The sequence below is a fragment of the Pleurodeles waltl genome, chromosome 1_1, assembly GCF_031143425.1.
Source record: "Pleurodeles waltl isolate 20211129_DDA chromosome 1_1, aPleWal1.hap1.20221129, whole genome shotgun sequence".
Lineage (NCBI taxonomy): Eukaryota > Metazoa > Chordata > Amphibia > Caudata > Salamandridae > Pleurodeles > Pleurodeles waltl.
The window spans coordinates 573,379,659-573,392,749 of NC_090436.1; positions in this window are offsets into that span (position 1 = coordinate 573,379,659).

Genomic DNA, 13,091 nt, shown 5'->3' on the forward strand with positions numbered 1-13,091 from the left:
TCTCAAAAGTTGCCTAAAAGACACATTTCTTCTGGTCGAAAGTTCTGGAATCTGAGGGGAATCACAAACAAAATTCCACTCAGCATTTCCCCAAGTCTCCCAATACAATTGGCACCTCACCTGTGTGGGTAGACCTAGTGCCCGTGGAAGGAAAAGTACCAAAACACAACATGGACACAACACATTTCTTCACTGAAAACGGACCCTTTTTTTTGCAATTGCCTAGCTGTGGATTTGGGGCCCTAGTTTAGCCGCCACCTAAGGAAACCTAACAAAACTGTAAATTTTTTAAAACTAGACACCTAGGGGAATCCAGGATGGGGTGACTTGTGTGTCTCTCACCAGGTTCTGTCTCCCATATTCCCCTTGCAAATCTCAAAATGTGTCTAAAAAACAAACTTTCCTCACATTTCTGTGGTGGACAGTTCTGGAATCTGAGAGGAGGGACAAACCTGCTTCCACTCATCATTCCCTCAAGTCTCTCAATAAAAATGGTACATTACATGTGTGACTAGGCCTAGTGCCCGCAACAGGAATTGGCCCAAAACACATTATGGACACATCAAATTTCTCCACTGAAAACAGACATTTTTTGCAAGGTGCCTCGCTGTGGATTTTGGGACCTAACTCAGCCACCACCTAAGGAAACCTAGCAAAACTGCACATATCTGAAAACTAGACACGTAGGGAAATCCAAGATGGGGTGATTCGTGTGACTCTCACCAGGTTCTGTCACACAGAATCCCTGGCAAACCAAAAAAATAATCTAAAAAACACATTTACCTCACAAAACTTGTTAGAATCCTTGAGAGACTTACCACCCTGTACACCCCTTGGTGTCTAGTTTTCAAATGTATCTAGAGTTGGTAGATTTTCCCTAGAGAAGAAGCGAGCATGCTACCTAGGGCCAGATGTAGGAAGGAAGCAATTTGCGAGTTGCAAATTGCGAGTCCTTCCGAATCGCAATTTGCAACTCGCAAATTGCTATGCAGTACGGTGTCTCAGACACCGACTGCAACTCGCTATGGGGTCGCAATGACCCACCTCATGAATATTCATGAGGTGGGTCGCAAATTGCGGCCCCATAGCGAGTATAGGCACTCGCTAACATGGAGGCCTGCTGTAGTCAGCAGGCCTCCATGTTAGCGACCTGCTTTTCAATAAAGCAGTTATTTTTTTTTTTTAAATGTAGCCCGTTTTCCCTAAGGGAAAACGAGCTGCATTTCAAAAAATCCAAAACCTTTTGTTTCGGTTTTTTCAGGGCAGGGAGTGGTCCCTTGGACCACTCCCTGCCCTGAAAAAATATTTTGGGGTCCATTCACAAAGGGGAAGGGGTCCCGTGGGGACCCCTTCCCGTTTTCGAATGGGTTACCATCCACTTCAAGTGGATGGTAACTGCGACTCCATTTGCGACCGCATAAGCGGTCACAAATGGAATTGCATACCATTGCGAATCGCAAATAGGAAGGGAACACCCCTTCCTATTTGCGATTCGGAAATGCATTTTGCGAGTCGGTAACGACTCGCAAAATGCATTTCTGCATAGGAAACACGCATTTGCGTTTGCGACTCGCAAAGTGCTTCCTACATCTGGCCCCAAGTCTCATACTTCTGTGATGTCCCAAACACTCAAATTGTGAACAAAAATGTCCTTAGGTTTTGTTATAAAGTCCCCTCACCCACCAACCTAGTTGGAGGCATGCATCATCATTAGGGTCCCTCCCGAGAAACCTAGCATGTCAACGGTGCACTTCGATGCCTGATTACAGCAGAGCAGGGTTTTTTTGTGAGTAGAATTTCCAACTGAGAGGAGAAATGCAATAAAAATGACCTGTGGTTACCACTAATATGGAGTGTTTTAGATTGTGGTAACCTTAGACAGCGGTTAAAAACATTGATTTTCATAATTTAAGCTTTTGGGACATTACAGATGTAAAAGACTGGGTAGCCTGCTCACTTCTTGTGGTTGTTGACAGTAATTTGGGAAGGTGAGCGAGCCCTCTCTTCTCACTCTCTTGATTGTACACACACATCATGGTTGGATTTGGCACAAGGGTGAGTGAGGGTTCAGAATGTAAAATTTTATCAACAAGTGATTTTACAAAAGTTAAATGCACTGGTAACAAATGAAAAATCTAAAAGTTGAACCAAAACTCACAGCCCGTGAGCTGTAGTGCTGCAACAAGGAAGCAACCGCTTTACAGGCCATTCACACACTTTTCATGTGACACATAAGAGACCATTCATACCATCAGCTACGGGTCCAGCACATTTTAATACTTACACCAACAGATAATGTAGAGACAATGTACACCTTGGCAGAGAAAGACAGAAAAGACAATTAATACTGCACAACCGTGTTTTCATCAAGTACACATACATACTGGGTGGATTTGGCATGAGGGTGAGTGATGGTTCAATATTTAAAACTTTATTAGCAAGAGATCTGACAAAAATGAAATACACTGTTAATAATTAAAAAATTAGAAGTAACATTTTATTAACAAACGATTTCACAAAAGTGCAATTGTAGGAAAGTCCTCCTTTTTGCCCTGGTCACCCCCAAACCTTTTGGACAGATACTGGTGGTTACTGACTCTTGGCTGTGCCCTGGGTACTGCTACCAGTCCCAAGGCCACTGTTCTGTGTAAACTGGATATGCAAATTAGCATAATTATAATTGGCAGTATCAACCTACATATAAGTCACTAGTATATGGTAGGGCATGTAGGTTTATAGACCCCAGCATAGGTAGTGCAAACATGGGTACACTGCTGAGGTGCCTAACATCATTGTAAAGGCAGGCCTGCCTTGCTGGCTGCTTTGAAACTAAAGCTATATGCAAATTCAACTTTGGAATTAAAAGTACTTCTGATGTCTTAAACTACCTTGTTTTTACATTTGTCAAGCCTTAGGTGTGCCCTAGGTGCCCCTACGATTGGATGCCATGTAACTAGAAGCAGGTACCTTATAAAAATCGTTTTAGACACCCTGGGGAGGTAAAATAGCCACATTCTTTTTTCCCTCACTGTAGTGAATGGCTTTTATAGGCTAAAATGGGGAGACTTTATTTTAATTAACAAAGTACCCATACGTGCCAGATAGCTTGAGCTTGGTATCAAATTATGTTTTAGAATAAATCCCATAACTTGCAATTGTTGGGTTTAATATAACTAGTTCAGGAAAAGAGTTTTAAAACTCTACCTGAAAGTTTCCAACTTCAGCTCTGTAGTGCCCTTCTCTGATTGGCCAGCCTCTGGCAACCTGGCCAGGCTGCCTTGATGAGATGTACCTGGAGGAAGAGATCTGCCTCAGCAGATGGTGAAACAGCATGGGGGGAGAGTGTAGGAAAGTACCATTTTGCCTGGCATGTTACCCCCATTTTTACTTGTGTGTGTGTTTGTTTTTGCCTGTGTCACTGGGATCCTGCTAGCCAGGACCCCAGTGCTCATAATTTGTGGCCTATATGTGTTCCCTGTGTGGTGCCTAACTGTATCACTGAGGCTCTGCTAACCAGAACCTCAGTGTTTCTCCTCTCTCTGCTTTTAGAATTGTCACTGTAGGCTAGTGACTAATTTTACCAATTCTGATTGGCACACTGGAACACCCTTATAATTCCCTAGTATATGGCACCTAGGTACCCAGGGTATTGGGGTTCCAGGAGGTCCCTATGGGCTGCAGCATTTCTTTTGCCACCCATAGGGATCTCCGAAAATTCTTACACAGGACTGACACTGCAGCCTGAGTGAAATAACGTCCACGTTATTTCACAGCCATTTTACACTGCACTTAAGTAACTTATGAGTCACCTATATGTCTAACCCTCACTTGGTGAAGGCTAGGTGCAAATTTTGTAAGTGTGAGGGCACCCTGGCACTAGACAAGGTGCCCCCACATTGTTCAGGGCAATTTCCCCAGAATTTGTGAATGCGGGGACACCATCACACGTGTTAACTACATATAGGCCAATATCTATGTGTAGCTTCACAATGGTAACTCCGAACATGGCTATGTAACATGTCTAAGATCATAGGATTTCCCCCCCAAGCTAAATGTGGTATCGGGGTGCCAATCCCATGCATCCCCGGGGCTCCAGCATGGACCCCGGGTACTGCCAAATTACCTCTTTGGGGTTTTCTCTGCAGCTACCGCTGATGCCAACCCTCAGACAGGTTTCTGCCCTCCTGGGGTCTGGGCAGCCCAGTCCCATGAAGGCAGAACAAAGGATTTCCTCTGACAGAGGGTGTTACACCCTCTCCCTTTGGAAATAGGTGTAAAGGGCCTGAGAGGAGTAGCCACTCCTGGCCTCTGGGAATGCTTTGAAGAGCACAGATGGTGCCCTCCTTGCATAAACCAGTCTACACCAGTTCAGGGATCAACCAGCCCCTGCTCTGGCACGGAACTGGACAAAGGAAAGGGGAGTGACCACTCCTATGTCCATCACCACCCCATGGGTGGTGCTCAGAGCTCCTCCAGTGTGTCCCAGACCTCTGCCATCTTGAATGTAGAGGTGTGAGGGCACAATGGAAACCTCTGAGTGACCAGTGCCAGCAGGTGACTCCAGAGACCCCTCCTGATAGGCTCTTATCTGGTTAGGTAGCCAATCCTCCTCTGAGTGCTATTTAGGGTCTTTCCTGTGGGTTTCTCTTCACATAACGAATGCAAGAGCTCACCTGAGTTCCTCTGCACTTCTCTCTTCGACTTCTGCCAAGGATTGACCGCTGACTGCTCCAAGACGCCTGCAAAACTGAAACAAAGTAGCAAGAAGACTACCAGCAACATTGTAGCGCCTAATCCTGCCAGCTTTCTCAACTGTTTCCTGGTGGTGCATGCTCTGAGGGATGTCTGCCTTCACTCTGCACTGGAAGCCAAGCAGAAATCTCCCGTGGGTCGACGGGATCTTCCCCCTGCTACCGCAGGCACCAAACTTCTGCATCACCGGTCCTCTGGTTCCCCTCTCATCTTGACGAACCTGGTCCCTGGAACACAGGACCTGGATCCAAGTGACTCCGACAGTCCAGTGGTCCTTCTGTCCAAATTTGGTGTAGGTAAGTCCTTGCCTACCCACGCCATACAGTAATCCTGTGTACTGTGTGATCTGCAGCTGCTAGGGCTTCTGTGCACTTTTGCAAGACTTCCTTTGTGCACAGCACAGCCCAGATCCCCAGCACTCTGTCCTGCATTGCCCAACTCGCTGAGTTGACCTCAGCTTTGTGGGACCCTCTTATGTTGTGTTGAGACGACTGCCGTGCTCAGATTTCTTGAATGCCTGTTCAAGTGCTTCTGCTGGTGCTGCCTGCTTCTGCATGGGCTCTTTCTGTTGCTGAGCGCCCCCTCTGTCTTCTTCTCCAAGGGGCGACCTCCTGGTCCTTCCTGGGCCCTGGTAGCACCCATTTTCTTCAACCGTGACTCTTGCAGCTAGCAAGGTTTGTTTGCAGTCTTTCTGCGTGGAAACAACTCTACATCCTCCAGCACGCCATGCGACATCTTCTGATCAAAAGAGAAGTTCCTGGCACCTTCCGTTGTTGCAGAATATCTTTGGCTTCTTCCACCCGGAGGCAGCCCTTTTGCACCTTCATCCAGGTTTAGTCGGCTTCTGCCCCTCCCTGGACATTTGCGTGACTCTTGGACTTGGTCTTCTTCCTTTACAGGTCCTCAGGTCCATGAATCCGTCTTCAGTGCTTTGCAGTCAGTTGTTGCCTTTGAAGAATCCCCTACCTCAACTTTACTGTCTTTCAGGGTAGTAGGGTAACTTTACTCCTACTTTTCAGGGTCTTGGGGTGGGGTATCCTGGACTCCCTAAGTGTTTTCTTACACTCCCAGCGACGCTCTACACATTTTAATACTCATATCAATAGATAATGTAGAGAGAATGCACACCTTGGCAGAGAAAGACAGAAAAGGCAATCTATACTGCACAACCATGTATTCCTCAATTACACATATATACTGGTTGGATTTGGCATGAGGATGAGTAAGGGTTCTATATTTAAAACTTTATTAACAAGAGATTTCACAAAAATGAAACACACTGTTAATAATTGAAAGGTTAAAAAACTGACCCAATTGACTCACAGTTCATGAGCTGTAAAGCTGCATCAAGGAACTGACAGCTTTGCAGTCTATTCACACACCTTTAATACATAACACAAATAAGACCATTCATGCCACCAACCACGGGCCCAGCACATTACAACACTCACATCAACAGACAGCAACAATTCAGGGGCCACTTTCATACACCCACATGCCTGACACAGCAATCACACCACCAGACATAGGTGGTCATTACAACCCTGGCGGACGGTGTTAAAGCTGCTGGAATACTGCAAACAGGCCGGCGGACAAAAAAAGGGAATTATGACCCTGGCGGAAACTGCCAACAAAGACAGCCACTTTAACACTCGACCGCCACGGCGGTACAGACAAACAGCGCGGCGGTTACCGCCAACAGACAGGCGGGAGACAATGTACCGCCCACACTATTACAACCCGCCAATCCGCCACCTTTTCCGGGGCGGATTCACCGTGGATAAAAACACGGCGGAAACAGCTTTTGCTATGGTAAAACGCTCACCTGAACACATCCCATGAGGAACGACAACTCCATGGAACCAGAGCTGCAAATACTCCCTGCCCTTGTCTTTCTGCTCCTCTACGAACAACAGCTACGTAGGCACAGAAGACACCAGTGAGTACTGCACCTACGACACGGGGGAGGGGGGGGCAAAAGTTAGGGGGACACCCACTAAACACCCCCACCCCCACCCTCGCATATCACAACATACACACCAATGCATTCACAAAAATCACAAGAACAACCCACAATCCCCCCGGAAGAATGAAAACACAATGCGAAATTCGGTCAAACATTATACTGTGCCAATATACATGTCATACAAAAATATACTGATATATATTAGAAAATCACTCATAATTATATACAATACGAGAAGTAGTGCAGATATGTACACAACAATGTCCGTGCACCAACAGTCCAAAAATGCATGGCCGAGGTCCACAAATGACACCTGACCACAATCGGAGAGAACACTGCCGGGGCATCAGATAGAAAAATTACAGGCACCTCAGGGGGAAGGGAAGAGGGGGCACCTCAGCCAGATGAATGCGAAGCCAGATCCACGACAGGGCACCATGCCCACAGTGCCATCCTGGAGAGTGCAAAGCCACAGTCTCTCAAGTCTCTACAGTGGGTGGGTTGCCCACTGTGCCATCCTGGGGAGTGCAAAGCCACAGTCTCTCAAGTCTCTACAGTGGGTGGGTTGCCCACTGTGCCATCCTGGGGAGTGCAAAGCCACAGTCTCTCAAGTCTCTACAGTGGGTGGGTTGCCCACGGTGCCATCCTGGGGAGTGCAAAGCCACAGTCTCTCAAGTAGATGCAGTTCTCTACTGGTACTGGGTGGGACTGGTGCCCATACTGGATGAGTCTCCATGTGAAAGTTCCTGTCCTGTCACTGTCCCAGCTGCACATAGGATAAGGATGCCTGATGTGGCGGTCCATTCATTCCTACATGGTGCCTGCCCTGTTCAGCGGTGTTTTGCCATAGCGGTCTTTGCCCTGTTCAGCGGTCTTCACCATGGCGGTCTTTGCCCTGTTCAGCGGTGCTTTGCCATAGTGGTCTTTGCTGTGTTCAGCAGTGCTTTGCCATAGCGGTCTTTGCCCTGTTCAGCGGTCTTCACCATGGCGGTCTTTGCCCTGTTCAGCGGTGCTTTGCCATAGCGGTCTTTGCCCTGTTCAGCGGTGCTTTGCCATATCGGTCTTTGCCCTGTTCAGCGGTGCTTTGCCATAGCGGTCTTTGACCTGTTCAGCGGTCTTTACCATGGCGGTCTTTGCCCTGTTCAGCGGTCTTCACCATGGCGGTCTTTGCCCTGTTCAGCGGTGCTTTACCATAGCGGTCTTTGCCCTGTTCAGTGGTGCTTTGCCATAGCGGTCTTTGCCCTGTTCAGCTGTCTTCACCATGGCGGTCTTTGCCCTGTTCAGCGGTGCTTTGCCATAGCGGTCTTTGCCCTGTTCAGCGGTGCTTTGCCATAGCAGTCTTTGCCCTGTTCAGCGGTGCTTTGCCATAGCGGTCTTTGCCCTGTTCAGCGGTGCTTTGCCATGGCGGTTCTGGTACGGACATTGGTGTGTGGCATGACTTTCCCTACACTGGGCATTGGTGTGTGGCATGACGTTCCATCATTGCCCAGCGGGGCTGTGGCAGCCGGGGCCCTCCTGGGCTGTGACTCTGGCGGTGGTCTCTGGACCAGTGACGATACTTGGGCCCTCCTGGGCTGTGACTCCGGCGATGGACTCAGGACCAGTGACGATACTTGGGCCCTCCTGGGCTGTGACTCCGGCGGTGGTCTCTGGACCAGTGACGATACTTGGGCCCTCCTGGGCTGTGACTCCGGCGGTGGTCTCTGGACCAGTGACGATACTTGGGCCCTCCTGGGCTGTGACTCTGGCGGTGGTCTCTGGACCAGTGACGATGGTGCTGGCGGTTGTGTCTGGACCGCCGGAAATGATGGCGCACTTCTCCGCCGTGACACTCACAACAGGCTAGCAAGACTTCCTCTGGACCTTCCCCTCCTTTGGTGGAGTCACAGCTGACTCTCCAATCCCCTCCGAACCCAGGTCAGTTGTTGTCCCACCAGGAGTCTTAACACGGTCCCGTCGTCCACTCTCCAATTTTAGAGCCTTTACAGGGGGTGGGCTGCCAGTGCCTTGGCTCCGGGTCCTACTGCCTGCCCTAGTGGCCGGTGCACTCCACAATCCCTGAACTTGCACCACTGGTATTCGAGGCTTTTTGGCTGAGGCGCTACGACAGGACTGATGAATTGGAGGGGGGGGGAGGGCAAAAAGGTAAATTTTACACAGGGACAGTTTCTGACGAACACTGGGATGGGTAGTTGGAGGGGGTCTGGGAGTGGAGGAAGAGGAGGTGGTTGTAGGAGGTGTTACTTTAGCTGTTTGGGGTGCAGGTACAGGAGGCTGTTGTGAGGTGCATGGATGTTGGGTGAGTGATTGCCGGCGTTTGGGTACTTTGGGAGGGGGCGTCACAGACACACTGGGAGAGGACACAGTGGACGTGCAAATGGCAGTGGAGGTGGTGAGTGCAGGTGAGTGGCTTGTGGTGCTGGGTGTCCTAGTGCGATTCCTGGTGCCTGTAGATGTGGTGCATGCAGGTGTGTGTGTAGACGAGACTGGGAGGGAGGAGGGAGAAGAGGAGGAGGGGGACACAGTGGAGACAGTGGATGTTGCTGTGTCTGTATGGGTGTGATGCTTGTGTGAGTGCCTGTGGTATGTGTGGTGCCTATGTTTGCTTGAGCTACATTTGGGTGTTGACTTGTGTGCATGCTGGTCTGTAGGTGTGCTTGGGATAGGCTGGGGTACAGGGGATTGGGTCTGGGTGGAGGAAGTTGGAGTGGGGAGGCTCGACACAGGCACAATGGCTGCCATCAGTGCTGAGGCCAGAGATTGCAGGGTTCGCTAAAGGACAGCCTGACCAGAATGAATGCACTCCAGGAATGCATTACCGTGTTGTAACTCTCGTTCTACACCCTGGATGGCATTCACAATGGTAGACTGCCCAACAGTGAGTAACCTGAGGAGGTCAATGGCCTCCTCACTGAGGGCAGCAGGGGTGACTGGGGCAGGGCCTGAGTTGCCTGGGGCGAAGGTGATGCCCACCCTCCTGGGTGAGCGGGCACGGGGCGAATGCTGAGGGGCTGCTGGGAGGGCGGTGCTGGTAGGGGAGGTGGCGGCTGTACCTGTAGAAGTGGTGCGCACAGATGGTGCCGCCACCACAGGGGAGCTCCCATCGGCGGACGAGTCCGTGTCGCTGGTTGGTGATCCGGTGGCCGACGTGAAGCTCCCCTCGCCCTCCGTCCCACTGGTGCATTCAGAGTCCGTGGTATGGCCCTCCATGGCCATGTGAGATGCAGCTCCCTCGTGCTCCGGTGCCACTGTACCTCCGCCTGTTGATGCTGATGTACAAAAGGACAGGGAGAGCAGGAAAAGGGGGGGAGACAGAAGAACGAGAGTTTTAGTGCATGGTATTCCGCTACCATTGGCGGACAAGACAGACGCAGCAGCCCCCTGCATTACGCCGTGCTCCTGCACTCTGCACACGCAATTTTTGGGTTATGGCCTACATGGCAATGGTGGACATATGCGCACATGGATGCCACAGGGGCAAATATACCTCGACTTGGCACTCTGCTGAGGTGGGGTTGAGTGCCACATGGCCTACATAATGGAGGGGCCTTGCCTACCTAACTCGCCCTGGCCTAGTGACACCCACATCCCACCTCCCCCACCCAGACACCTCCACTGCACGCAAAGTCCACAGAATGAGGTTGTACTCACCCCCATGTGTCTGCTGTGATGTCCTCAAGCGCCCATCCAACACCGGGTAGGCCACCGCCAGGATCCGGAATATCAGGGGGGTCATGTTGCGACGGGCACCCCTCCCACGTTGGGAGGCCATCCCCAGCTGAGCCTCCGCCGTCTTCTTGCTGCAGCGGCGAATGTCCTCCCATCTCTTCCGGCAGTGGGTGCCCTGCCTGTGGTGGGCCCCCAGGGTCCGGACCTCCTTGGCGATGGCACGCCAGATGTCCCTCTTCTGGTGGGCGCTGACCTACATGACATGCACAAGGGAAGAGGAACAGTCATTACCAACTGCACCGTCGTTGTGTGTGGCCCCCTCCCTACTCTGGCCATGTGGCCCATTCATTCGCATGCATTAATGTTCAATCAACTCTGCCCACTTCCCTCTTCCACCCAGCCCTCTCCACCCAGGCCTAGCCCATACAACGTGCTCCCTGTGTTCTAACCTGTTGGTCTGGAGGACCATAGAATAGCGTGTACTGGGGGAGGACCCCATCCACAAGTTCCTCCAACTCCTGTGCAGTGAAGGCAGGGGCCCTTTCCCCAGACGCAGCAGCCATCTTCGCTTCCAGACCGAGGTCACAGCAGCACTAGCTGTGTAGGTCCTCTCCTGTCGAAGGTCAGGTATCTAGTGATTGAACAGTTAGAAAATGGCGGAGACGTCCGCGGCGGTGTGCATCATCACCGCCGGCGCACCTGTTCATTGGCTCCTGGGACCCATAGGGTCCACTGTTAACCAATACAGCATTGCGCCGCGGTCTACGACCGCCTACCGCGACGGTGTGCAACGCCAGCGCAGTTACCCCACAATCCCATTGTCCCAGTTTAGAGGTCAGGCAGCCGCCATTTCAGGGGCCCACATGGCTTCATTTACTACTGCGTCACACATAGCTAGGCCTACACTCAACACACATACAGGAAGGGTTTCGTGAGTGGTGTAGTCTTGTGTGTAACTGTGGGTACATACCTGGAGGAATAGTGACTGGTTCTTCGCTGTTGTCCTTCGTAGGCACCGTCAGCTGGGACATATGAGAAGATGGCGGAATCCTCCGGTGTACGGACCGCTGGTGGACCTGTTGACAATGGAAGAAAGACATATCATCGTCACCTACCGGTTTGACCGTGCCACTATCCAGGAACTATGTACCCAGTTGGAGCCAGACCTGATGTCACTGATCCGCCATCCGACTGGAATCCCCGCTGACGTGCAGGTGCTGTCAGTGCTCCATTTCCTTGCAAGTGGGTCTTTTCAGACAACAGTGGCCATGTCATCAGGGATGTCCCAGCCTATGTTTTCCAATGTGCTGTCGAGAGTGTTGTCTGCCCTGCTGAAACACGTAAGGAGCTACATCACTTTCCCTCAGGTGGAGGATTTGCCTACAGTGAAGGGTGACTTCTATGCCCCTGGACATATCCCCAACGTCATAGGTGCCATTGATGGGACCCATGTAGCTCTGGTCCCCCCCGCAGAAGTGAACAGGTGTACAGGAACAGCAAGAGTTATCATTCCATGAATGTCCAGATGGTCTGTTTGGCAGACCAGTACATCTCGCAGGTAAATGCTATGTTCCCTGGCTCAGTGCATGACGCCTACATCCTGCGGAATAGTAGCATTCCTGATATGATGGGTCAACTCCAGAGGCACCGGGTATGGCTATTGGGGGACTCTGGTTACCCCAACCTGTCCTGGCTATTGACCCCAGTGAGGAATCCCAGGACCAGGGCAGAGGAACGCTACAATGAGGCCCATGGGCAGACTAGGAGGGTGATCAAACGCACCTTCGGACTCCTGAAGGCCAGGTTCAGGTGCCTCCATATGACAGGTGGATCCCTATTCTACTCACCGAAGAAGGTGTGCGACATCATCATTGCCTGCTCCATAATTTGGCTTTGCGACACCAGGTGCCTTTTCTGCAGGAGGATGATCCAGATGACGGTGTTGTAGCAGCTGTGGAGTCTGTGGAGCCTGTGGACAGTGATGAGGATGAAGCTGAGGAAGAAGAAAACAACAACAAGGAGTCAGTCATACAGCAATATTTCCAGTGACACACAGGTGAGAACATTTTCAGATTTTACATTACATTCACTGTCACACGTCTACCTCTATCCTGTTTGTCTATTTCAATCACAATTTGTTAACTGAGTTGTACCCTTCCATTACGGTTTCACAGGTGTGGTAACCTACGTGTCAACTGCTTGCATCCTTCAAGGGCTTGTGATTTGTGACATAGGTATGTTAGCCTTACAATGGTACAGCCATTATGACACTGTCATTGATAATACAAAGTACGAAATCATAGACTGACTCCAGATTGTTTTGTGTTTCAAGGGTGTTTATTGAAGTGCTAATTATTGGAGGGGATGGTAAAATGGAGAGGGGGGATGGTGGAGGAATGTCCATGGCAGAGTCCAGTCTATTAGTCTCACAGGTGCACTGCCCATCTGGGCATAGGAAGTGGAGCTGGGGCAGTTCGAATATGGACAGGGTAACAAAGTGGGACAGTGGGAGGACAATCAGGGTGGTCTCATTTCCTGGCGGGGGTCTTGCCATCTTGCTCTGTCCTGTTCCTGGATCTCAGGGACCGCTTGCGTGGTGGTTGTCTGTCTGCAGGGGGTGGGGTGCTGGTGTGTTGGTCCTGTGGCGGGGTGTCCTGTCCACTAGCGCCGGCGGAGGTGGTGGGCAGTTCATCATCCTGGCTAG